Source organism: Accipiter gentilis, chromosome 1, assembly GCF_929443795.1.
Source record: "Accipiter gentilis chromosome 1, bAccGen1.1, whole genome shotgun sequence".
In the NCBI taxonomy this organism is placed as follows: Eukaryota; Metazoa; Chordata; class Aves; order Accipitriformes; family Accipitridae; genus Astur; species Astur gentilis.
Window position 1 is genome coordinate 5,900,601 of NC_064880.1, and position 27,820 is coordinate 5,928,420.

The following is a 27,820-nucleotide window of genomic DNA, read 5'->3' on the forward strand; positions in this document are numbered from 1 at the left end:
GAACTGCGAAAAGTCTAGAGCCTGCCGTATGCTGTACTGCAGTCTTTCAGGGCTCCTGCCATCGACAGCAAAGACCAAAGAAGCACTTTTGGGCTCCCAGGTTCAAGAGCAGCAACACAGTTACGTACGAGAGATCAGGGTTGGCTCAGTACTCTCCACTTCCAAACGCTGAACATTAGCAGCCACAGGAGCAAACTCCACAGCTCCACTCACACTCCAGCAAAATGCTCATCTCTTCTCTCTCCTGTGCACCAAGGACTGTCATCTGGGTCTCAGTATTAGTCCTACAGGTACGTTCAAGCTTTTAAAGGTCTGAAAACAGGGATGTGGCATCCCAATTTTGTCCAGTACCACTGGACAAACAAGGGGGGAAAAAGTTCCAGGAGCCTAAAGCACATTCTCACTTCTTAAATATCCATGTCCAGTCACTAGGACTGTGCTCCTCCACATCTATCTAGTCCGAGGGGAACCTCAGGCAATCCCACCTACCTCTCTTTATTCCTTTTAGGCACAAATATTACAACTGCTCCCTAATTCATCCACCTTACTATAGTATATATTAATCTAGGAGCTGCGCTGACCTTACTTCCCCAGGTGGGTAGTGGCAAGGAGGAGCAACCACATCTCAGTGCCAGCCTCCACATGCTGCTGTGTGTTTTTCATTCCACATTATAAATCCCACGGCACTTTCAAGCACCTTCATCTATTCTCCTGGCACACAACTAGCAGGTTTGTTGTTTTTGCACATGCACACGGACGCAGCCAGGGCTGAAACGAAGGCAAAAGCCTCAGTCCTGTTCCCGGAACCCTTCTCCACCTCAGATTCCCAGCAGCGGGTCCCCTGTCCTCCCTCTAAAGGCTGGAGCATATTTCATTGCCTGAAGCTGCCGCATCCGCAGGGAGCCGGAGGTAACAAAACCGTCTTTGATTAGGCCAAGGGAAAAATATCAGAAGTGAAAGGCCGGAGTGAGGAATTTATAACAGCAGCTAAGGCAGCAAAAATACAAGCGGCTGACCAGAAGCTGCCCTCCTGCTCAGCGTGTCGTGTCGTTTGGCTTCCCATGTGTCTTGGAGGGGCAGGATGTTGCAGAGAGCAGATCCAGAAACCACCAATTTTCTACACACACGAGCGTACTGACACCCTCACGAGACCCCTGCTAAACAGCACTCAGCCCCGAGGCATAAGCTGGAAAGCCAAGAAGCCTCTGCTCACCCAGAGGTGCAGGTGGTGATCTCATATTATCTTACTGCTTGAGACTGTTGCCTTTTCTTTTCAAAAGTGATGTAGCAGCATTGGGCAGGTATATTGGTGATGCTCTACCTCCCAAGGTAGAAAATGCTCTCTGTCCTGGACTGGCAGCCTGAATCCTCGTAACCGGTGGTCTGCAAGAGCAATAGCCAAATATTTCCTCCTTTCTTTTCTCTTGGAAACTTAAAAATCAACCATCTTTGTTTAAAAAATACAACACAATATTCAACTTAATTGTTGCTTCCAATACATAACTAAGGCGACAGATTTGCAAGATGTGTGACAGAAGGACTGTGAAACCAGAGGACATGGGTGAGCAGCTTCGTGGTTCAAACTCACAGAGGAAAGGGGACTGAAATCCCAAGCACGACTAGGAAAGCACTGCGGTCTCTGAAGCCCCATGTCACAATCGCATACAGCCATCCTCCTTTTTTGGAGCTGACTTTTTTTTGTGCTGCCAACAAAGTAGGCCTTGTACTGATACATACCGATACCTGCCTACGAGAAACTTAGGGAAAAGCGTGCAGGGATGTAACATGGTTGTTGCAGTCACTGCTAACTTGCCCCAGATTTGAACTGGTGACCCTTACTAATATCATCCAGTCCCTTGATATCCTCAGGGAGCAATCAGCACATTTTATTAACCCAGCCAATTTTAGAAGTGCATACGCAGTATTCTAGTTACTTGTTACAATTATGCATTATAGGTCCATTTCATACATATGCTTATGCTGAAGTGATGTGCAGTACTTTAAGACCGTTATAATGCCATCAGACCGACTGCATGAGGATCTCGGGGCTGAAGGAGCTCTGGCTTTCTCAGAGCACAGAGCACACCCCGTGTCTACAGACATCACATACTCTAACCTAATAGAAAGCCTCAGAGATCCCCACAACCAAATCCATTTTTTAAAATGACATGTTTCCACCTATTGGTCCCCAGAGTGAACTAATTGCTTTTGCTAGTTTTAAAAGCCCGAGTTATTTCACTGAAAAAAATGAGCAAGTGCATGGGAACTCAGAGACATGCTTAGATTTCTGACGTAAAATCATCATGTATGCAGACATATTTGTTGCCCAAACACCCAAACTTCCAGCTTTACTGCATGATGTGCCACGCCACAGGGGAATTCTTCACTTCACAGTGAAGGTGGGAAAACAAGGAGTTAAAGTAACCTGACCAAACTCAAATAGCAATTTAGTCAGCGCTAGGAGAAGATAAGATTTCTGTCTGTGCTCTAACCACCACATTATCCCCTTCTTTGCTAAATAAACTTCTCATTCTAAGGCGAGACTGCTATTTCCCCTTAAAGACTGGTGGTTTGTGTTTTTTTAAATTGCCTTTTTTTTTTTTACATTTTATTTATTTTTTGAAGATGACACTCTACAACAGAGAAGCTGCTCAGCAGGGGGTCAATCCAGGACCGTGCTTAGGTTACTATCTGGTTCAGAAAAAGACTCACTAGGAAGATGGCCAGCAAGAACTGAAGCATTTTTCTGCATCCTGAAATAGCAAGACAGTCCGAGTCTACCACCCCTGCAAACACACACCTACAAGTTCAGATGCCCTGTAGACAAAATTGCCCAGAATCCAGTTCCAGACCTACCTGCTCTGGTGTACAGGTTGGATAGTCATTTACGGTCCAGAACAAACTATTTACAGACAATAAAAAATGTACAAAGTATGTGTAGTAACAAAATCTGAAAAAATCCCAGACAAAAATTAAATTAGAGGGACAAACTTTTCAGAGATGATAACTAGAGGAAAAAAGTGTATGTCTCTTCTGAAATCTATACTTACCTGTAGCAGGAAGCAACCATACATTCTGGGTGCAGAAGCACATCTGGGGACATGCTCATCACATAGTTCTTGTGAAAACCAGTCCTCACTGTTGAGCAGAAACCCAAGGGGAAGCAAGAAATCCCTACTTCTTTCTAGGTAAAAGCAGTTCAGCCCCACCATTTGCGGGGAAAGTTTTAGGTGAGATTCCTTTTCCCAGCTCTGAGTGAATTGCTTTTTACTTTGATGAAGCTCACCTCTGTTTCAAAGGAACCACAGCTGAAGGTGACCATTACTAATATTTTTATTATCCTTTTATGAACGTGTTAACCTTAATTCATAAATGCTCTACAGAGCGAATTTCCTTGTATTTTGTTTTTCATACTTGATTAACAGTATTTCAGAGACATGGATTTTTAAAATGTGTATAAGAAGTTACCTCCTATTAACTTGTACTGGTTTAATGCAGAGCTACCTCTCTTATTTTTATTTGGATTTTGTAGAAATTTGTTACTAATTAATTTGAACTGAGCCAAAATAATTGTTTCCATGCAGGCTATCAGTTTAACTACCACATCTCAAGTTAAACAGGTATAAATGTTTTATACATAAAAGGCTTTAGATTATATAATACAAACACATCTTCTACTTTCTCCCTTTTTTCACCACTTACATTCCAGATTTCCTTTGGGAATGGATGTGTTGGACAGTGGGAAAAAAAGTCAGTTTCACTGTGCACTTGGAGGTCTCTGTTGCCATGTTTACAATGCACATGAAGTTTGGAAAATTTGCTTAAAGCAAGCACTTTCTTCCCCAGTTCATTTTTTAATGGATGTTTTCCTTTCAAGATTCTTAGTTATAAAGATTCTTTTTTGTTTTCCAAAACCTAGACTTTATGGAGGAAACATTCTGCCCTCAAATCATCATTTCCAGGCAAAGGAAAGCTGCTTAAGATGTTACCCGCTTATTGCGCACACATACCTCTACACAGAGATTCTTAATCTTCACCCACCCAAGATTAAGGCAATGCAAATTATGAAATCGATACCAATACAGACAGCAACATGCATTAGAGTTTCAATGTTTTTGTTATATTTTCTCTAAACTATTAAAGCAGTATGATTTTAATGTGATTGTTGTTGTCTGTGCAACACAAATTCTCTGGTGTTTGATGCTGTGAGTACTTATGCAAATGCCCCATTTTCCTCAGAGAAACCCTTCCTTTGACACCTCATGTGAGTAAAGAAAATATTTGAGTGTTTGCAAGATGAGGATCCATTTATATTTAAGGCTCCATTACTGATCAGGAGGCAAAGAGTGTCCTTAAGGTAGATATAAATTATAGTTATACTAATTTTAAGGCCCTCAGTCTCTGTCCTAGTGATGTAGCAGAAGAGCTTTTGAATAAAGGAGATTCTTCTCTCACAGCAGTTTCAGTTCTTTTCTTTCATTAATCAAAACCTCTCACATATATATATATATATGTTTTCTCTCTATATGCACGACTGAATACCTCTTTGAGGTTTAACACTCCTGCACCTAAGATTCAAACATAACAAATCAAAAATCATTTTGCAAGCAACTACAACAGGCATTTCCAGAAGTTACATCACATAACAAGTCATGCAATTAAACTTTAATGAAAAAATAAAAACAAAAACACCAAGCAGCCCCTAGTGCTTGTTTTGTCTTTCAAACAATCTATCATAAAAAAGCAGGATGTTAAAATGGAAGAACCTCTGACTAAAGCTGTGCTGTAAACAATTTTTTCCTAATGAATTCCACCTCTTTACTCCACTGAATCAGCAGAGCCGGATGGAATTTCTCTCCTCTCTTCCTTCTCTCTGTATAAAAGGATGTACTGCTGATAAAACTAGTAACCCATGAAGATCACTTCCCCGAGGTGAGATGCCTCCTGCCAGCATTTCTGCTCTCAGGAGGTTATAGTCTAACACCCTTCCTCCTCCCCGAGATCCAGCGCCTTGCTCTCCGAGCTGGCCCCTTGAAACCAGCAGGACCTTCGGTATTGTAATGTGAGAGCTGGTGTGGGCAGGAATAATAGAATATGTCTTACGGCAACTAGAAATGTTCATGTACATGCGTATTTGTCTTATAAAAAGTACAGACCCAGTTCTTCCGAATTTCTAAGCACCTGCAGTTTTGGGAGGCTTCTGCTGGAGTTGTAAGTCTTAAACACCTCTCCAAAATGGGTGCCTGAACCTCAACGTTCTGCTCCTGTTTTTCAGTCTCACCCTCTGCTTTTATTTTTCCACACCTGCAAATGATATCCCTTTAATATCAAACCTTTTATTTCATGTCTGCTAAGATCATATCATTTGATGAAAGGTAACTGTGGTTTACATGAGGACAAGAGAACAGAAAGGGGTTGTCATTTCCAAAATATTGTTAGGAAAGGCAAAAAGGAAGCAGAAGGGTCACAGCTGGACCATGAAAACCACTAAGGCCTCGGACTAGAAGAGACACACATGCAGAAACACTTGAGCTGTTCCACTGGCTCCAGTTCATTCACGGCTGCAGAAACAGGACTTAGCACAGCGAGGAGTAAATTCAAGCTTGTACAAAGTTTGACAACTCCAGCCTTCCTGTACCTCTTACATTTTTTTTTACTAATGTTTGGATTTTTGTATTTTCTACAGTGTGTTAACAAAACCAAATCTGAAATCAAGATAAATTTTAGAATGTATGATGTAATTTATTTGTCGCCATTTATTTTTCCCACTGTAGCTCTTTTGGACAGTGACATAACCAGTTTGTTTAAGGCTTTAGTTTTCTTGAGCTAGCCCTCTAAACCACAATATCTGGACTCTAGATACTGCAGAGGGAGCCTGAAATAAATTTAAAATTTAAGTCAGTAAAAGGCATAAGCAAAAAAATAAATTGGGAAAGTGTCTCGGTCATATTTTTGTCTTTGAGAATTCCTCCCTGTTTGCGTAATAAAGAAAAGTTTGGTCTAATCAGTAATGTCATTCTTTCCCCTACCTGCTAAAAGAGATTTCAGTTTTTAACTAAGGCTGAGTTTCCTTAATGTATTTCAATGATTTTCAGTGAAACCTACATTTGGATAGGGGTTGGGGTTTTTTTTGTAAAAAAAAAATCAAAGATGTGTCTATAAGAAAAGAATATTATCTCACAGTTACAAAGCACCTTTCCTCCCCAAGTGTTTCACGGTAAGGTAAGGTCCATGCCATGGAAATGCAGCCAGCCACCTCAGAACAGGCAGGAGAAGACAGCATAGCCTGGTCAGCAGGAGGTGGGAACACAGCTTTAGGCAAAGGCAAAGGCAGAGATTCCCACTGCTGAGAGAAATTCCCTCCTGTGCAGGGAGTCAGCTTATCCTTACAGACACCAGTTGAGAGATACTCAGAAATTATAAAATAATAAAAAGAGAAGCCCTAAAATCTCATGTGACTATCTGCAGACAACTGCCAGTGCCATATAACTACTTTACAGTTTGGGGCAAAATCTAAGGGCCTGTCCTATAGGAAAGAAACATGAGTAACCCATTTAGTCATTAGAATAAACATCAATTTATGCGAGAAGGCAGTCAGATCTTTCATTCTCAAAAGTGTCCCAAGGAAGAGCTGCAAGAAAAATACAGGGTAGCTCCTGGTTTTTAAGACAAATGAGAAAGATGGCCCAAGCGAGAATCAAAATGGTAGTCACCAGAGGATGAGGAATCCCAGCCTGCTGCTCTGACCACATCTCCATCCCATCCCTTAGCATAAGACAATGCCAGGCACAAGGCTAAGCACAGCAAAATCATACTGATCCTGGCTTTTAAAATGTTTTTGGCTTAGAGGCTGGAACCTGGCAAAGTCTCGCCCTGTACGGATTTGCCACTCTCCAGGGCTTGGAAAGACTACTGTCCTTTCCCTGTGCTTCTTCCAAGACCATGCATGAACCTCTTGCCTCCCTCACACCACTGAATGTACTGGGGTTTCTCCTCTATGCACCAGATTGCTTCCCCCAGCTCCAAACCAGCCACAGGTAAAAACGGGGCGACAAATTTGGTCAAGGTGTAGCAGACTGCCGTAACAGCAAAGCACCGAGCAGTGCTATTCTGTAGCTTAAATTAAGACCTAGCTCCAGCATGCCATCTCACCCATTTAGCATGAACAGAGAAGAGATCCCATCAAACAGGAGCTGGGCTGGGCTATGAAATCTGGGATTAGACATCTGGAAAACCATCTGAGAAAGCAAGCTTGGGAAGGCAGTGGGGGACTGAATACCTTATCCTCCCTGTCTGGTAAACACTTCCAGCCATCTCAGTGCACTCGCGCCGCATCCTCCCAACCTCAGGTGTGCGACAGGCATGTAGAGACACAACCTGCCGATGACAGCAAGGAAGAGAGACACGAGGAAGGACTGGGAGAGCAGGACAAATGAAACGAGGCAGACAAAGACCAGAAGGCAGGTGACAGGTACAGCAGTGCCAGACAGCAGAAGCAGCAAACTGGAATCCGTAAGCAAGTATCTCAACGTACTGCAGGAAGCCACATTCCACCTTGAACCAGAGAGCAAACCTGAGAGCCCCAAACTCTGGGTGCAGGTGTGCGCTAAGTCCTCAGCTGGGAAGGACTGGCTAGGAGTCGTACCAAGCGAAAGGGTCTCTTTCAGAGACCGAACGCAGCCACAGAACAGCTCTACTAACTCGAGAAGAGTTTTAAACACTAACCTAGCTCTCTAGGTTAGAAAGCATTTCCTGTTTGCAGTCCAGAGCTTTCCAGTTTCCTTGAGGATGAACAGTGATGAGTCCAAAACACTAGTCTGATAACGAAACAGAAAAAGAGAGAAAGCTTGTGGGCCTGGGGGTTCCCACGACTGCCTTAGCTGAGCAGTTCTTCCTGCCTGGAGCCAGGAAGAGTTGCACAGGGAGATCAAACCTGCCTTGCAAAGTCCCAAATCCAAGTCATGCAAATTCCATCCTTCCTCCAAGCACTGATACCAACACAGGGACTCTGACTTCATCACATGGATGAAGGAAATGGAAAAAGGAGGGGGGGACCTTACTGCCTACACACACATACACACACCCCACCTCAGGCAATAGAGGGGGTGTGAATAATGGAGCAGGTTCAGCAGCCAACAGCGTTCAGGGTCGAGTTAGTAATCCTCTTTTTCCATTTCCGTTTGCTATTTGATGTAATTATAGTTTTTGATTGAAATCCACCCGGAGCGTAACCCCTCTGCTTAATGCACTGCTTAAATCCTTGGGTACACAACCACGCTGCTCCCCAGACTCGCCTGGAATAGGAAACCATTTCAATGCCAAAAATAAGTCTTTGCTTTCTTTGGTAACACCCTCAGTCTTGGCTCAGCCTCTGTTATACCCACCAAAGGAGAAGGGCAGAGAGTTTAAGAGGGCTGCCCGATACCACCCGTGGGCTAGCGGCTTTATGCTAGAAGTTGAACCTGCAAGAGGGTTTAAAAAGTTTGGAGGCTTTCTTTAAAACCCAGATGCCAAGAGAGGTTGCACAACAGTAGGAGCACAGGACCTGGAGCCTGGCCTCAACTTTCCCAGTGGATTTGCTGCTATCTGAACCATAAATAGTAACAAGCCGAAGCTCCATCCTGCCTTCGTGTGGGGTGAACAGTGGTTTCTGTCCTGAAAGGCCTCTTGAGGATAAAACTAATAGATGATATTCATAATCCGAAGGAGCTGGGAGATCTACCTCCCTGTCAAATCAGATTGCCGGAGCTGGTTTTTCCTCTCCAGCTCACTCTGCACCGCTTGGCCAAGAATGCAGGGCAACAGCTAGACCAGTAGGCCAGACACCAAACGAGTACATTAGCAATTACATCCCACAGAAGGAGCAGCCCACAGCAGTGTGACTGGGCTGGCAGCAAAATCACTAATACTTGTGGACAGAAACTGCCTAGGAATAAGCAATGTTTCAGGTGCCCATTAGTCCACTGGATATCAGAAGGAAGAGGTTTCTCTGAGGACTTCACACCCAGCTCAGTACCTCACTCACTGTACAAAAACCTGATGTGGGTTGGGGAGGAGGTATGTAATACATAGACTTGCTCCAAACAAGCAACCCATCCTAGGAGGTGGAGCAAGATCATCTCAGGACAATGAACGAAGGTACAATTTCACTCCAGATTCAGGAAAAAAGCATTAATTCTCCTACACAGGAGAAACTCAGAATGGTTCTCTTCATGCTAGTATTGTTTGAAGACCGAGGTATGTGCAAGGTGAACATGATTAGAAAATACTAACTCAAAGCCTTCCCCAGCAGGGGAATGGGACCTCTGGGATTTGACAAAAGTGATGTTACAACTCCTGTCCCGCACCTTTGTTTGCACAAGGAGAATGAAGCCCTCAAAGTTACCCTGTGAGATTTTCAGACCTGTTGCAGAAACCCAGAAAAGTCCGAGAAAGCTGCTAAGCTTTGGATGCTTCTATACCGAGACACCTGCCTCCAAGAGGCATGCAGCCAACTCAGCGCAGGACCTTTGGAACCAAACATGGCTCTCTGGACCCGATTCTGTGTGGCTTGTCCTTTACAGCATCATTTACATCAAGGCCAAGCAGTGGCAAAACGGTGCGATCAGAAGAGCACTGTTATGAACAACTTTACGAAGGTGAAAGGGACCAGATAATCTGCCCATCCCTTTCCATTTCATGCCAAAGAGGAGACCTGAGTGAAGGAGGAGGTCGCTGAACCAGCCTCTCGGGCTGGAGGCACCTTCGCTGGCAGCACCGTGACTCAGCAGTGAATCAGAGGCAGGCTGAGCCTGGCTGCCGGATGGGCCGGGCTACAGCAGGAAGATGAAGACAGCAAAGCAAGAGAAAGAGAGAAGTATAGGCAACGTGGGAAGTGGGGGTCCCCTGAGCCGGAAAGCAAAACCTGCCCAAGGCTTCCACACTTCTAGGAACTCTCTGTCGTCGACAGCATCTGTTAATCAGCTGAGCCCCAATTACTGGCGCCTCCTTCACCAGGCGGAACTGTATAGCCAGCATGGGGCACGATGCACCGTGCCCACTGGCACATCTGCTGCCTTGTTCTGCCCCTTCTTGACACTCACGACAGCTGAAGCAGCTCATCAGCAGAAACCTGCTTTTCAAACAGCTCTCCCCAGTCTGCTCCAGCCCTTCCTCTCGGTGGGCCCAGGCAGTCAGTTTTTTCTCTCTCCTCATCAGATATCTCTGTCTCTCTGAAATATTCAGATGATTTGGTTTTGTTCTCTTCTCCCCCACATCAAATCCTCCCCCTGCTTGTGGAAGCAGTGGATTTCACCCAGGCACAGGAGGCTAATTTACACCCTTCAGGGTTTAAAATAGCAGTGGCGTAAATGAAAAGTCCAATTTCTTCAAATTTGCATTGTAAAACCATCCTTCAACTTCCTTGAAATAAATTTTACTATTTTATTAGTGCAAACAAAATGGTAATAAAACACTAATACAGCGCCTTGTATCCAGGGGAAGAGCTAAAATTAACATAGACCGAGCAGTGTTTGCTATTACATTCAATTACCTTTTTACTTGAGATTTACATTCTCATCCCCTTAATCTCCATAGTGGTGGCTTTGAAATCGTTCCCCACAGTCATTCCTGCGTCTGGAATGGACGGCAGGAAAGTCGCTCGCTTGCCACCACCGCTCCTGCCGCCAGCACCCCCGTGCCAGCCTCTTCCCTCGAGACCCCCGGGCAAGTTTCCCCAGAGCGTCTCCGGAGAGCCTCAGCAGCAAGTGCATTCACCTTCCTCTGTTAGTCTCACTCAGGCCTTAATTTCTAAACTCCAGACAAATACACTTGCAGCAAAAATACATCCTATGTTCCATAGTTGCCTTCCATCTGGCTCTGGAAACCATTCCTTAATTCTCAGCTACAAGCCCTGTTACAGGCAAGTTTTATTATCTCCATTGTACAGATACAAAAACTAATGCAAAGACCGAGGACCAAAGTCTGAATGCGGCAGCTCCCAGTGTAAATCTGGAATAGCGTATTTTGTAGTGGAAGTATTCCAGCTCTTGCCTGGAACTCACTGAATTCATACTCTGCTCTGGAGTTATTTAACTGGGATCATGTCCTGCAACCCAGGCGTCCCAGATCCACAGGCTTACCAGTACATTCAGGAAAAGAGCAGCTCCAGGACTGTCTGATGAAACTCATGAGAGAACCTGCACTGAAAGAAAGGACGCTACGGATACAAATCCCAGTAAATGCAATACAGGGAATCTATTTCCCCAGCATCAGGGGAAAAGTTTTAACTAGCAGCATCTTTGGATGCTTTCTTCTAATATACTAGGCATGTCAGTGATTTTGGCCATTATCAGAAGAATGGCAAGCCTTCGATAAGACACTGCAGGAAAGTGCCACGTTGGTCCAGCTCCATGCAGTGACTTCGATTCTCTGCTCTTCCTCCTTTTCATGTACTAAATGTTGGACACCTCCCCTCTTACAAGCTCAAAACATTTAACCTTTCTTTGGAGAGCATGGCCAGCACCTGCCTTACAGGTGATACCCACAATTTTGTTCACTAATTTTGATACAACAATTTGTGATATCCAAATGAGATAACAGAGACTAATTAAGCACTATGTAATATCTTTCTACTCTGGCCAAGAAAAGACTCAACAGCCTTTCATCCCAGCCTGCTCACTACCCAGCTATTCCAACATTACAGGACTACTACACCACCGAACAGAGTCATAGCTAAGGACAAGTAAAGGGCAGTTTGGGAAGGTACTCGCCAGGATCCTAGGGAAGAGCATCTCCCGAAAGAAACAGATCGCTTGAGTGTCGCCCAAGCCCAGCCCAGCGGTACTGAATGTACAACACATGGACCGCATGCAAGTGCCTGACGGAGAGCGCCGTCACTGCCTGTTTGGATGGGAAAACACTTCTAACTGCTCTAACCAAATTCCAGGCAGCCCAGGGGCGCTGCGTGGCCCTGATCGCACCTCGAGTAAGCACCAACGAACCAGCTGTAATGACTCTGCTGAAACCCAACCCCACCAGAATCCATTTTGTCCCGTATAGCACAAGGTCACTCTAATTTCTAGTGCCCCTTGGGCAGCTATCCCACAGCTCCCAATTCTTCTTTTGAAAGAAGAAGATTGCAGGTGATTCAGCAAAAGATTTTGTGCCAACAAGAACCTGCGGGTCAGAGAGTTTTCCTGTGACAGGGAGGTCCATGTGCTAGCACTTGGTGGTACTCAGGAGTCCTCTAGGCAGTATCCCCGACAGCTGCCTTCAAGGTCCTCTTCCTTTCCTCATCAACAAAACCTCCTGGTTTCTACATTTTAATCTATGGCTTGTGTGCCTATACCCTAAACTGCTCATCTGTCTCTCCTCCTGAATAGCACGGTCCTTCATCCTTCCCCTCTAGCCGTCTTGATCTTTGCGGCTAGAGGGGAAGCATCACACAAAGCATCAGTCTGTAGGATACCCCTAGAATAAATGATAAATCCTCCCCATCCAAACAACAAATGTGTCCCCAGGAAACCTTTCATCTGTCCACCTTCTAGACAGCAGCACACAAAGGCCCTTGTGCAAACAAAATTATCGCAAGGCACCTGAGCAAAACAAAAAACCCCAAACAATAAGAGTAGGAAGAAGAAACCTGTGCAGTAGCACAGGGCTGAAGTTGGTTTCAGCTGGTCTTCTGCCCCTTTTTTCTGTTCTCTTTGCCCCGCTCCCCTGAACAAAGGAAGTTTGTTGTCAGGCTCAAACATTTCCTGGGCCTTGTCCGAGTTCCACCTTGTTTTCTTTTTCTCTTCTCCCCACCCTGTACAAATAAAAGCAAAAACCAACTGGCACCACCTGTGATGAAAGGACAACTAAATGCAGAATTTTATCTTTTCTTTCTTTTCTCCCTCCTCCTTTTTCCCTTTTTCTTGGCCAGAAGTTTTGGGCAAAGGACAAAAGGTATTGTTGGGTAAGCACAATTCCAGTGGCTGAGTCACGCTAAGACACTAAAGCGCTGGCTGCTGATGGGGTAAAGTAAGCCAAGCTGCTGCTTCGCTAAATGCAATGCAAATGCCAGCAGCACCACTGCAAGCTCTGCCAGCCCCAATGCACAAGGGGTAATAGAAGATTCTCATAGTAAGAAAAGGTGCAAAGAAATCAAATAAAATCCTGGTACAAATATCTTCACCTAAGAAATCTCAGGAGGAAAGACTGTCACACAGAAGAGACTGGATGGGCTCCTCCCTTAAGACTGTAAAGGTTGTGAAGGTCATAGTAAAGACAGTTACGATCCTTCCTTATGGTAAGGGAAGGCTAAGATGCCTTCTTCAGTTCTCCATCCAGGCCTACTTCTTTGATTTCATGACAAAAGTCAGACCCACAGCTGGTCAGTCCTGGAAGCGGTCTGCCCCCCGGCGCAAGTGTAAGCTCTTTGAGGCAGGGAGCTCACATTGCTCTTGCAGCCCCCAGCACAACTGAAGGGACGGGGGGCTTCCAGGTGCTACCACAATGCAGATAATCATCAACCCATTTCTGGCTGCAAATTAAACGGTGCCCCAAGCGGGCACTTGCTCGGAGCACATTCAAAAGCACACTGTAGACCCTGCAACTCAATGGTGCATTTGGGGGAGCTGGAGCACTGGCTGTTTGTTTATTTTATGATGCACTTTGGTCTCTCTCAGTTGCACTGTTATCCTACACCTGTTCGCTCCCCTTTCTCCGGGCTGATAACAGACAGTACGTTGTGCGGAGCAGGGGCCTGGCCCAGCTCTTTTTGTTTTTAATGACACACGTGTGTGTGTATTTGGTTCCAGACTATCAATACTCAGGGTCAAGGAAGAGGCAGAAAATTTCACTCAACAGGCATAATCAGTTCAGCAGAACGATGTGGAGCAAGGTCCTGCAATGGATCTAAAGAGGACAAATGTCTTTGTTGATCAACCCTCCCTAGGGCAAATCCTGCTTCCCCCCAGTGCAGCACATTTCCTTTTGGAACCTGCCCTCATCACACAGGGTGTCACACTGCTGCTAAGTTTCTTTAATGCAGACGTAGGCCTGGCCCCTTTCAACAGTTCTGGCATCTTTTCATGGCAGACCCCATGACACACGGAGGCGGCTGAGAACAAGGAATCATGCTTTTCCAGGAACAGGGAATCCAGATTTTCTGGTTTATAAATTTTCCCATCTGGATTTGTTTTGCTGTTCATAGGGTAGATCACCAGAGATAAGGAAGGAAAAGTAAAGAAATATCAGAGCAGTGGCAGCCCCGACGGGCTCAGATGAATTTCTTGCATGTCACAATCTCCTGTTTGGGCAGAAATTTGAATGCATTTTTCCAGCAGCAACACAGATAAACTGGCATCTCCCCCAGAGGCTGTTTCAGTTCTGCTGCTGCCTAAGGGTTCCGTGACGTAGGAACTGAGGAGCTTGGACATGCCCGCTCTCAAGACTGTCTCCATAAGGACATGGTAACTTCTCTGCCACTTGCATGGCAAAAATTAAAATCAGCTGAGACTTCTTACGCTGAAGCCCATTAGAACAGCCTATAGACAAGCAGGTTATTACTTGAAACAGCTGCAATGAACGACTGTGTTGGGAAAATCCTGCACAAGCTCCCAAACAGCACAGGAAGGAACGAGTAGGTCGTCTCCACGTAACAGAACCAGTAGCTTCACCTCTCCTCCGCGGCACAGGGCCTGTTGGAGCCTGTTGTCTGGGGAAGAATCCCCCGGAATTGCAGCCAGATGGTCTGGGAACAGATTTCCCAAGCCTTACCAAGCTGCCCCCCTGCTCTCAGGTAAGACCAGGCTGTACCGGACCTGCCGGGGCCACTCTTCCCACCTCTGCAGCCTAGTGCCAAGGCTCTGAACTGGCTTCCAATGCCAGTGGCTGTCCAGGTATGGAAAGGCACTTGCAGACTAGAGCAGATAGGGGCCTGGACCCTGAAGATTACCGTAGGTAAGAGCAGCCTGAGGAGTGGAACCAAGGGGCCAGGGTCTGCGACGCTGTGTACATTTGTCCTCCCCTGCCACCCCTAAGCCAAGCTGCTGAATTTACACAGCAAGGACAACTTGGTAAAGACAGTGCGGCGGCTGTCAGCTGGGAGCCTCTGCACACTAAGCTCCTGGTTAAATGTTTTCATCAAAACCAGAGCGAGAAAGTGCAGAGCAAACACCACCAATTAGAGGCTGGGATGAAGTGTTCCTGCCAGCAGATCTGGTGAGAGGGGCATGAGTCACCTTAACTCTTTGGGAGCCAGAGCCAGCACAACTCCACAAGGGAGAGGAGGAAGATGGGAGAGGAAACCTCTCACAAACCTTTCATTTGCATCCACTCATTTTCATTTATTTGTAGGAAGTTGAATTCAGGAGCGAACACTCACCGTGTTTGGAGCCATGTTATCCCTGTAACCTCTGCCCTCGCCATTCCCGTACCTGGAGGAACCTAAACCAGGCAACACACCCACCCCAGTGAAGGTGGTCACGAGCTGGTTCGGAGAGCCGGGACAGCAGCCCAGGGCAGAGGCTGCCAGCTGCACACTGAGGAGGTCTGGGGTTGGCCATCCCTCAAGCCATCTCTACCTTCCAAGTCCATTCCAGCAAACAGAAAATATTACATCAGCTTTGCTGAAGGCTAAGGTGTCAATGAGAATGACATGGCAGCACTCAATGCCTCATTCCAAGATAAAAGGATTTGTCTTGGACAAAACACTTCCCTATCAGAAACACGATGAAACGTAGCCAGCAGTAAGAGGGGACCTGGGATCAGGATCAGGCAGGTATGCCCCTCTTCCCCTAGACTGCTTCTGTTAATTGTCCAATTTCTGAACATGTAAGAGGTGATCACAATTTAACTGCATACTTGGGCTAAATTCCCTTTCAATGCAAGTAAGACACTTCTGTTTGCGGCAGGATTCAGTGCCGACAAGCCAAAAGTTCAGCTTTCTAGGAGCATCAAACGTTGCAACATTACAGCTGTTCAGGTCCCTTCCACAGAAACAAACCCTGAAGTCAGAACTATGCTTTTGCTCTCAGTCACTCAAGCAAACACCCACTGACTCCACCTCAGCACAGGACTCTGCAGACACTGCAGGAAAGGGCCCTAGACTGCGTATGGACCAAATCCTGCCCACCTGCTACACGATCCAGCAGAGACAGCGGTGCTGTGACAGGCAGCATTTTGGAAGCTTTCTGCAAGGGAGTCTCCCCTGGCCAAGCTCCCTGTCTTGACTGAGGTGACGGACAGAAACAGGCACAGGGGCAGTGGACCTGCAGCTAGGGAGATCAAGAGGCATTCACCCAAGGCAGGGAAGCTAAAAGCTAAGAAAGGATAAATTAACACAGCAGCTCATATTGGTGAGATCCCTTTCAATCTAGGGCACAGTAGGGCTATGCATAGTGCGGACCAGGATCTGGCCCTCCACGTTACATGTGCCCAAAGCTGGGGCCCCCAGAAGTTGTGAATTTCAAGCATACCACAACTACTGGAGCAGACGGTTTCAGATCCTGCTGAGCCAGCTTGTGGCTGTATTCAAAATTGAGCAAATTTACAGCTGTAAGCTGGGAGTTTATACAACCCGTAACTTGTTAGGGATGGCTGACCAAGCCAGAACGATCGCTCCCCAGCCGACAGAGCTCTTATTGGTTAGACCTTTGAGCGCCTGGTAGATTTTATTATTTCTCTTTCTCTTTTTCTTTTGCATTGGGTGGGGGTGTGTGTGTGTGTGTAGGAAAGGAAACACCTATTTTTGTTCCTTTCCTCACCAAAGATAAACTGAAATTAAAGCTCAGGTCCAATCCACCATGGATTCCTCAGCATATCAGCTGGCGACTGTAGCACACCCAGTGAACATCTCCTTGGACAAGGCTGCCATACTTTTCTCACTCTGTGCAGAGTCTTGCAACGGGAATAGCTCCACAGGATTCAATGTATTATCACCAGAGTCGGCAAGACTACTCTCATGCTGGCCCCTTTTGCGTGGACACTTCCCTCCCCATTCGTACCAGACCCCACAAATGCTACTCTGCTCCAGCCTGGGCTGCAAGAAAATGTGGTCCAAGTTGTCTGGCAGCAAATACAATGCCCTGTGAAGACCCTCTTACCATCTCTTTTGCAAGGATAAACAGCTAGAGCACTATCAGACCTGAAGTGATCTGAACCTGGATTCACAAACAGCAACACAAGGAGTCTGCCAAGTAACGGGCAGGCAGCAGGCAGTGAGTGTAAAGCAGGACTCCAGGAGCCCTCTGATGGGAACAAAATCAGCATGATTCACTGCGCCTGCACGTATGAAAGCTGTCGAGTCCGAGGAAAGCACAGGGCTTGCCTGCATGTAACAGTCTCAACCTAAAATCCTCTATTTTTATTACAGCATGGTCCCAGTTCTTCTCTGAAAGGCATTTTCAGCAGGAAACCCAAACACAATCCAACTGCAACAAGGCTGGACGAAGGGCTAGGGGGCTCTCCAGGGACTCGCTTTCCTGTGTGACCACAGACAAGACAAGGACAGTCACATCAGGTTCAACGACACACACATTCGTGAGCACGAGGTGCTCAAGCATGATGAGAGGGACATATACCTACCTCAGTCATTACACAGTTGCAGGCACTCCATTCACTGCCCTGGGAGGATGCAGTTTTTCTAGGACATGGCTAAGGAGCATTAAGAGGTCTCCCCTTTACCCTCTACTCCATCCTGAATACGTAACAGCCCAGAACATCAATAGTTTACATGAGTTAAAGAGCCAGCTGAGGCTTTAGGGACTCACTCAGGCAGGATAAAACACTCTTTAGTATCCAGCCACCATGTAAGAAAATTAAGTAAATGGGGACCTTTGGTGAAGTCTTAAACAGGAGACTGAAAAAGGAGAAATTTCCTCTCTCCCTGCTCTGTGAGCAGGGATCACACTGCCTGCCGCCGCTCCCACAGTTTAAAATACTTAAGTCCTCCAAGGTGCAGCTTAATTTTCTTTTTTAAAAAAGAAAAGTGTCAGTCTAATTAGATAAATCCTCCAAGCACGTGGCCTGGAGTTCGTCATGGAAATTAACCTCCTTGAAAGATCACAGTGACTGAAATAAGAAACTGTGTGTTTTGGCATAGTGCAGTGAAATGGGAGATGCAGGCTGCATTTCATACACCTTCCCTTTCATAAACCTGCCGCGTTTCATATCTGCCCTACTGGCCCTTAGCTCGGCACCAAGACTTTATCTCCGCATGCCTGTTTGCAAATCGCTGCTGAGAGGTTACAATAACCCCTGGGAGAGATTTTGCTGGCTCACCAGTGTGAAAGGACACTGCTCCCCTGGTGTAAAGCTGGGCCAGCCTGAGGCACTGGTGGAGGGAGGGGCTCGTCACCAGCAGCCCTACAGAGAGGATGTTCTGCAGACACAGCCACCATGGGGAAGCAGCCAGGCTGGGAGCTGTTTGCCAGCCTCGGAGCTGTTTTGCCAGCCTCATCATGCAACATGCAGACAAGCGTGATTCTGTGCAGCCCTCGCTCTCACTGGCATGGGGATGGGCTGAGCGGGGCAGGAGGAAGATACCTCGAAGCCACAGGCTGCGATCACATAGCTCAGTTTGCATTTATGCCAGCTACGTTCCTATCTTTTCACGTACAAGGCTCTACCTATCCACATCAGTGTAAGGCTGGGAGGCATACTGCGTAGGAATAAAAAGCCGTGGTGCCATTGCTACTGGAAGCGAAAGCAAAACCAGGAAAGGAAAGAACTAGCTTCCAAGCAAGAGTCAACTGCCATCCCTACCTTCAAGTCAAAGTCGGGACCAGAACCAGGCTATTTTGTACCTTCAGGAAACACTGGCCAGTTGACTTTTCTCCCAGCCCACTGGACAAACTTACGCTAGGGTCACACTCTCAACATTCGTTCCCCAAGGACTACCGCAGGCCTCTCCTGAGTGACATTACACGACACATTTTAGCACATAACTGAAGTAAGACCCCTTTCGCGGCTCCAAATAGTCCTTCCCCATCAAGGGGATGTAAGAGTTCTCTTACCAAGCTTTGCAGTTCACGCTGTCCTTTCAAAGGATAGTATCCAAAACTAAAAAGCCCCTGAAAAATCTGTAGAGTTCATCTACCTCCTTCCTTCCAAAGCCTGATGGACGCTGGTATGCGTGCCACTGTGCTGCACTCCCAGCACTGGGACCAGCCCTGCCAGCTGACTTTGTACACAGAAGGATCAGGACCAGCCTCACAGACCAACTCTGAGGTGACTTGTCGTATTGTCATTGAAATGACAAGCCCTATGGCTCAGGATCTGGAAGCAACCTATTTTGTTTCAAAACAGCATCACTGGTGGCAGAACAAAAATAGGATACCTTCTGGAGAGAAAACTACCCCAAAATGCCATGGCGGGCAAGGAGCCAAAGGCCCCAAACAACTGCCAGTTCTGCAAACGCAGACCCTTTCCTACAGCGCTTATTACACACGAGGCCTCCGCAGCTGGATGGCTCTAGAGCTTGCCCCGGGAGTACAGACTCTTGTACCTCTGGGTCCTATTCTAGACCAGCTCAATCACGCGTGAAAGGTATTAGCTGACACCTCATCAACAGCCATTGGACAGAGTGAGCGTGAGGGGTTGCAGGCAGATCCCTCAGTACAAGAGCCCATGCCTCCTTGCTACAACTCATTAGCCGTCTCAGGAAAGAGTTCAAAAGACAGACGACACACGAAACCTGCATTCGTGTTTTCTACTGCTCCCTCCAGCTCAGGGTTGAGGCATGCTGGAAAGACACTACCAGAGAAACTAGGATGAACTCAGCCCTAATACAGTTTCTTAGCAGTTCTCTGCCAAGTACAGGCAAGCCCCGCAGTTCCATTACTAATAACTTAATACCTAATAATATTACCAGTGTAACACTTAACCTTGAAGCCAAGCACCTGGACCCAGAAAAATCAGCATTTAGCAAGACTTCCAGCTCATTGTATTTGGCTTCTCCTGCCAACTGATCAAAACTCAGCATCCACAACTCCTTCCCACCTGCTCCAAGGTACTCGGAGTCATTTTAAAAAAAAAGGTAAAGCTCCTACTTCAGCCAGAAGCTATGGGCTGAACCAGAGAGACAACGCAGACTTTGGGAAGAAAAAAAAAAAAAATTTGAGTGCTATTCCACCTCCCTCTTTAGGCTTTGGATGCATTAGGCAAATTCTCAATTCCAGCAGTCCCTTCTGCCTGCAACTGGACTTGAGGTAAGAGACCAGAAAGAAGGGCCAGTGGGCATCACTGAAGGCTCAGCATCTTCCGTTACACATCAGCACAGTAAGAAGGGCTCTGCCATCCCCGAAATGTTTTTTTCCAGAAGGAACACGCACGCCCTTTAAAACGGGTATGGTGAAATCCGTCTGGAGAGAGAAAGACTCAGCAACGCAGGCAGGTTCCTGACTCCTTATCATCAGAGCAAGCAGCTCAGCCCCTGAATTCACTCCATCGGTGTCCTCTTTCTTACTGTTACCCAGGCTCCAATCCTCCAACGCGACTGCAGACACACTGCCAAGGAGGTCGCACGATATCTGAATCCACGACGGATTCGAAGACATCTCCATGTTTTGCTGTCAGCCTGAAGTTTGAATAAAGGAGCCCACCAGAAAGAGTGAATGAACGTCTCTGGCAGCTGCCTTACAGAGCCATGCCTGTACTTTAAGCCACCTAGTGTCCGAGCTGCGCACGGGTGCATCCTCCCCTTGCAAGGAAAGGTGCGGGGAGGCAGATGCTTTAGGAAATTCAGGGAAAGAGAAGGAGTTGTGACATCCAACAAGACTGAAACGGGAAGGAGCTAAGCACGGGTTGCGCAGGTTGAGAAGTGAGCGAGCTCTCACCCCGAGCTGAGGAAGCAGGCGCCAAACCGGAGGCACGGCAAAGCCCCCAGCCCAATACCCCACCGTGGGGCACCCCACGGGGAGCGAGACCCTTTAGCGCAGGCTGAAGGGAGGACAGCAGACTTGTTCCTCAAACCAAAGTCCGTCAGAGAGCATCACCATTAGAGGCCAATATTTCAGCCCCAAGGTCCAGCTGGGTTGCTTACCATCTCCAGGATGCAAACTTGGAGACAACTTTCCCCAGCGCAGGCCTGTGAACCAAAACCGAAGCGCCCCGGAGCCACAGGCCCTACTAACCCATGCCCACTCCCTTAAAAACCACTTTCGTCTACGTCTCCTCTCCTGCCCCCGCAGTAGCCCCCTCCTCTTCGCTCTCTTTCTCTGTGTCCTCGAGACTCCTCTCACCTTGAGGAGTGTTAGGATTACCCAGCATTTACACTCAATGCTCCTCTTTATTCCTTAAGACTTATTAAGAATGATAATGAGCTCCAAAGCAGTGACACGTCTCTCTCTCTCCCCCTCTGTCGCGCTCTCTCTCTCTCTCTCTCTACGTGCCTTTTCCGTCAAAGGCACACAGGACAAATCCGACCAAAAAAAAAAAACCCTGACAATATGGATCAAGGACACATGAGGATTTATATTCTACAAATCCAGCCTTTTTTGTTTTTATTATTTCTACTCAAATTCTACCCTTTCCTCCTCTTACTCGTATTCTCCCCCCTCTACCCCAACCCTCTCGGACTTTGAATGAGAAAGAAGAAGAAGAACAGGAGAAGAAAGCTGCTTGCCTGGAAAACCTCGTTAATGTGGAGCTCTTAAACGGTTGATTAATTTTAGCAAAATTTACGATGCGCTCTTGCTTTTCTTTGAAGCTGCAGTCTTATATACCAAAAGCAACTTAACTTTAAGATCCCTCTTGCAAGCCCAGTGCCCCCTAATTCTTGGATGTCCTATTTAGGTACACAAATATATAGGGGAGAAATACTGTAGCAGAGCATGGAAGCAGTCGCCCTGCCGGGTGCTCAAAGTGGTTCGATTCAAATCCCTTTAGCGCAGCCTAATAATCACAACCTGAAAACTCCCAACTTCTAGCTATTTAACTTCCCGTAAAGATTACAAAAATCACTAGTCAGTCCTTCAAAACCAAAAGGAAACAGGGAAACATAAACACCAATTCCAAGAGAAGTCTCTCCAAGTTAGATCTGCTCATGCCACAGAAACGCCAGGCTCTCGGCTGCATTAGAAACATCAGGTTCTCCCAAAGCCACCTTTAAACCAGCTACGCTTCGCCAGAGGGAAAAACTGAACCTAAGGAAATGTAATATACAGATTTATACATATCCTGAACTATCCTTCAATATTTCAGTCGTCTCCCCAGCTTTCTCCTACCCAGTATTTGCTTTTATTCTTTGTCTCCCTCTGCTAGACTCTGTTTTTCTGATATAGACATCAGGAGGTTAAGGGCTCAATTATCAAGTCTGTTGAATCCTCAGCTTCACGTTACTTAGGGGGTTCTCTGTTGCTCTTCAGAAACTACACTGCAAAATCTCCTTCCTTCTTGGCTTTTCTTTTTCCTAACTTCTACTGTCTGTTTCCAACACACCCCTACGCGTGAACCCACAAATCTATTTGGGGTAAACGGAGAGAAACCGTGAATTGCTTTGGGAGACAGAAACATTAATAAAAATAACCCTAAGAGTGCCTAGCCAGACCGAACCTGAAGCATTCACAATCTTGAAACCTAAAGTAACATCCACATGGAATTTACAAAATATGATTCGAGTGGTTCTAATTAGCCCCAGTCTGTGGAAAAACTGGAAGGAAGCGGCTCTTTGATTAATGTTACAAACCAGAAAGGAAACAGATTTTAAAAGTTAAAGTAGCAGCATTGTGGAATACTGAATCATTACCAGCATACATTTATGATACCTGCTTCAATCAGATGGCTTGGGGTTTTGTTTTTAGGGTTTTTTCCTTTTTACTTTAAGAAAAAAAGGAAGACAGGATGCAAGTAAAAGCTTTTGTTTATGGAAGCGTGCGGCGCTTTTATCTCCCAAGGAATTTATATAGCTGGACTGTGTATAAATCCTTCTGAAAATGAAATTAGCAAAAACAAAACAGGGGTGAAGGTGCTGGGGGTGGGAGGGAGAAGAAAATCACCACCTCAGTAAATCATAGTGGATAACCAGCCCCTGGCTCGGACAGATAGCAAATTCAGCTTTAGGAAGAAGAAACAGAGTTGGAAAGGGAGAGGACAAGATTCATACCTGCAGCAAACTCCTTGCAAAAATGGGGGGCTATTTTTAATAAGCTTCTGAAAGTCACTGTGCAAGTTTGCTTGGGCTTGAAAAGAAAAAGGAAATAAGTTTTTTTTTTTTCCAGCTAGCTTGATTGTTTTGGGTGGAGCTCAAGCGTGTGTATATATGCTGTATATAAAAATGAATTACTAATTCTTTCCTGGAAACTGTTTGAATTACAATCTGCAAGATACAAAAACACACCTTTATTTTAACACTGATTTTAATACAGATAGAATGGGGGGGGGTGGGGGGGCGGGGGGATAGCAAGGGAAACATCTTTTCCCAGTACACAGCAAAACCCTTAAGCAAGAATAATACCTCCCCACACATATACACACAGAGACACGCACACACTTTGCTCAGCTGTACAACCACCAACTGAACTCCAGCTTTCAGTGGCTTTTCCCTGTACCAAGGCTTCGCTCTGAAACTGCAAGAATGACAACGTCATGTGTGTGGAAAGCTGACACTTGGAGCTTTTAAAAAGAAATGAGGAAAAATAAGCTGTTGACTTCTTGGTTAAAGTATTTTCTTGTTCTAACTCATGTTCCTATGTCACTGGGCTAAAAAAAAAAAAAAAAAAAAAAAAAAAAAAAGGGAGAGAGAGATATGACTTTCCTTGAATGATCTGTTTAACCTAAGCCAGAGGAAAAAAAAAAGAAGTCATTAATTACTTATGTGAGCTATTGCTTCTGAAAGACAATAAACCTGCCTGGTCGCCATGGATATGACATATTTGCTCTGAAAACAACACAATAATTAGCAAAGGGGAAAGATACAAGGAGAATATGCAAACTCCTGAGTTTAAAGCCATAGTGTTTCCTTTTTTCCCCCCTCCTCTTTTTACTTGTCAGAGTCAATTCTGTTTGCAATTCAAATCAAACAAATAAACAGAATATTTACAAAAAAATGTTTAAATGCTTCACCACACTATGAATCACAAAAAAAAAAAAAAAAAAAAAGGAGAAGAATTAACAAGGGAAAAAGATAAAGTCTAGTATGGACAGGTCATAAACCACCTAGGTGTTTTCCATATGCGTGTATGTGTATATGTATCTCTATGTGAAATATAAAGGTATATAGGCATACACACACAAACATATATGAGTTATAAGGGTTACGTGCACTATTTCCTTTAGGATTATTCTTTTATTTTTAAGATTAGTATAGAAGCATACAGAGAGGAAAAACATCTCTGTTTTAGGGAGTGGAAACATTTTGAAGATACACCAAGAGAAAGTACAAGAAGGGGTTTTTTTACTGTGTTAAGCATGCATCGTGCTAGTAGTATTTTCTTTGCAAACCTTTTAACTTTTCTCCAGAAGATGAGCAAAAAACCACAATTGGTGTGCACCGTGGTCAGCCTGATCAACACACCAGCTTAGTATGAGTTCTCAAATTTTAAGCATAAAAAAATAATTCCTTCTCTCACCTCAATTACTTTTTATAAAGTGATATTACACTGAATCACATGTAATAATGCAATGGTTAAGTTAAGAAATAATGAAAACTGAGTTATATGCAGAGAGACTTCTTTGAAATAATTTATAAATGTTGCAGGGAAAATGTTTTTTAGATTTCTCTCTCATTAAGATGAGACAAAGACTATTAAAACCTTCTCTAATGCGGTAGCTTTCTGGATTCTGACCTTCCACATTTAGAAACCAAGTAATAAAAACACCCTAACAAGCACTTTATCTTTAGAGATATTTGACTTTGAACTTATTTTAACATTAAAAAGACTTGGGAGGTATAAAAATAACAATATAGTTGCCACAAGTTTCTGTTGTTGTTGTTGTTGTTGTTTTCACTGCTAAAAAAAAAAATCTTTAGAACAAAATAAGCAGATTAAGGAAACATCCCCCTAATTTAAATGGCTCTTTTTCTGTTTTTCTTTTTTTAAACAATAGTTTTTAGCTGGACTCTTTGATCTTGAAAGGGTTCTGCTATCTTGTGTGATGAGGGGGGAAAAATGATCTGTTTTAAATGATGATGCAAAAAAAGGATCAAAGCCCTGACTTTCTGTTAGCCATAATAAGCTCTGTCTTGCACAAAGCTCCAACTTCAGGCTTTAATATATAAAATATACAGGAGCCCAATAAAAGCACTGAAAAGGTACAAAGTCTGAAAACAAAAGGGGACGCTGCTCCTTTAAACGTTTTAGTGCATATGGAGTTTGATTTCTGAAAGAGATCAGTTTAACATCTCCATAGAAACCAGCAACAGATTATCATCAACAGAATAAATAACTAGTCTAATAAATTAAACAGGAGGCATAAGATCTGGAAACTTGATTACTGAAGTTCAACAATATTCCCCCATAAACTCTTCCAAAGCACCTTTAGGGTAGCTAACGAGGTGGCAGCGACACATAGATAAAGGGGTAGGTGGGAAGCAGGCAGGACTTCTGGAAATGAGAAGTCCAAATGCTTCGCAAGAAATTATTCCACGCTAAGAGTCAGCAAATCAATAGAGGAAATAAATTCATCACTGAAGTTTGGGGAGAGACAGCTACTCTTCCAGGGAGCCGGCTGCGAGGACCCGCTGTGCAGTGCAGCGCGGACAGGAGGGGGCACACAGAAGGTGGACGTGCAGCTCCTGAAAAAGTTTCACCTTTCCAGCCCGAAAGGGCAGGAGGGCTGGGGTCGATCGATCGAAACCGCCGTGATTCAGAGCGGCCTCCAGCCGCAACCCACCCCTAAAAGTTTGCCGAAGAAGTTGCCCGCCGCGCAGCCGGGCGGCCCCGGCGCCGGCACCGAGGCGAGCGGCCGCGCCGGCCCCACGCCCGCCCGAGCCTCTTGACAGCTCGCTCGCCGCCCCGGCCCGCCGCCGAGCCCCGCTCCTCCTCCGCGCCCCCGGCTGCCCCCCGCGTCCCCCGGGCCGCCGCTCCGCCGGGACCGGCGCTCCGCGTCCCGGCCCGGGACCGTTCCTCGCCTTCTCCAGCCGCGCCCCCCCCCCCCCCCCCCCCGCCGGCCCGGCTCTGAGTGACGGCTCGGACACCTGTTCCCCGTCCCCACAGCCTTAGACGCGGGCAGCGTCTCCCCCGGGAGCCCCGGCCCCGCGCCCCCCCCCTCCCCCCCCCGCCCGCCCGCCACCGCCCCGGCCCCGGGCGGCCGCCCCCCGCTGCCCCGCCGCGCACGGGGAAAAAGGGGGAAAGGGGGCGAGAAGGGGAAGGAGGCGGAGGGGGGAAACTTCCTGGCTCCGGATGGCAAATCAGCTGCGCATTCTGCAAATGCCACCGGGTAAAAATAACCTGCCGCTTCGCCCGGGGGGCCGGGCACCGGCTGCCCCGAGCCGCGCTCCCGAGCCGCCGCGGCCCCTGCCCTGCCCCGTCCCTGCCGGGGGGCTGCGGCCGTCCCGCTGCGGGCGCCGGGCGAAGCGCCGCCGGCCCCGGCCCCGGCCCGGCCACTTTGCAGAAAGTTCTCCGGCGCGGCTCGCTCCGCCGGCACCCGGCCCTGCCCGCCGAGCGCTCCCGCCGCCGCTCGCCCAACTTCGCTGCCGACCCCCCCCCCACCACCACCACCACCCCCGCTCCCCGCCCCGCTGCCTGCGCCCGGCCGCACCGGGACCCCCGGGCGGTGCGGCGCGGCGGGGCTGCGGTTACCTGCGCCCGGCGCGGAGCGGGAACACGTGTTCCCCCTTCCCCTGGCCGGGCTCCTGCCAAAGTCCTGGAAATTGACGGGCGCCGCCGCGGCCCCGGCTCCGCCGCCGAGCGGGCACGACGCTGCCCCGCCGCCGGCCCCCCCCGCCGCCGCCGCCGCCGCCGCCGCGGCACCCCCCGCCGCCGCCCGCCTCCCGCGGAGCCGGGCGGCCGCCGCCGGCCCCCCTGCCGGCCGGTGCCCGCGGAGACTGGGCGCTGCCCCGCGGGAGCCGGGCGCCGAGCGCGGCGCGGTGCCCACCTGCCGGGCAGCGCCGCCGGCCGCCCGCCCGCGCAGCGCCCCGGCCCCGGCGCCGCCGAGCCGGGGCTGCCGGCGGCGGGGCCGCGGCCGGGGCCGGGCGGGAGCGGACGGGCTTACCTGCACTTGGGGCTGCTTTGGGTGACTTTCCAAGTCAAGGGAAATGTGTGTGTGTTTGGGATGGAGGCTGCAGCGCGCATGCGCCATCAAACTTGCCCTGATCCCGGATTTTTCCTCCTCGCGCTCCCCTTTGCTTTGATTATTGAATTTTCCTATTTCTAACAGGAGGGCGGGCGGCGCGCAAAACCCGGCCTGGAGCCTGCCGCCGCCTGCCCCGGCCCGCCCGGGGAGGGGAAGGGGGGAGCGGCGGGGAGGGAGCGGGCACGGAGCGGACTCCGTCTCCAGGCAGGCAGGGCAGGCAGGCAAGGGAGGGGCGCCTGCAAAACCCGGACCGGATCGCCCTCCCCTGGCGAGGGAAAAGGCGAGAAAGTGACCCCGTTTCCCAGCCCGCGGGGGCAGCTTCCTATCTCCTGCCCTGTCCCCGCACCAGGCGGTTCCTCTCCCCCGCCCGTCCTCCTTCCCAGCGAGGCGCTGGAAGTTTTATAAAATTTTCTATTTTGCAGCCCGGTGACCTCCGCTCACCTTAGTTCCCTACGACTAAACTCCATGGAGATCACAAGTAACTAGGCTGCGTGGATTTCTTTATTCTCCAGCTGGGTTTCCTAGGCATAATGTTCAGTTTCTATTTTACAAACTTCTAAACTTCGGTACTTTTCTTTTGCTTATGTTCTTAGTCGGGATTTCACTCAAGTTTACAACTAAC

General features: G+C 47.4%; 1 protein-coding gene across 2 annotated transcripts in view; it reads right to left on the reverse strand.

The window, feature by feature from the left end:
- CASZ1 (castor zinc finger 1) overlaps positions 1-27,232 on the reverse strand; it is a 208,432-nt gene extending 181,200 nt beyond the window's left edge. For both annotated transcript variants that reach the window (XM_049804962.1, XM_049804952.1), the window contains exon 1: positions 27,118-27,232. The gene's annotated coding sequence lies outside the window, so the exon portion shown is untranslated. The remainder of the gene's footprint in view (positions 1-27,117) is intronic.
- Between the last annotated feature and the right edge of the window lie 588 nt (positions 27,233-27,820).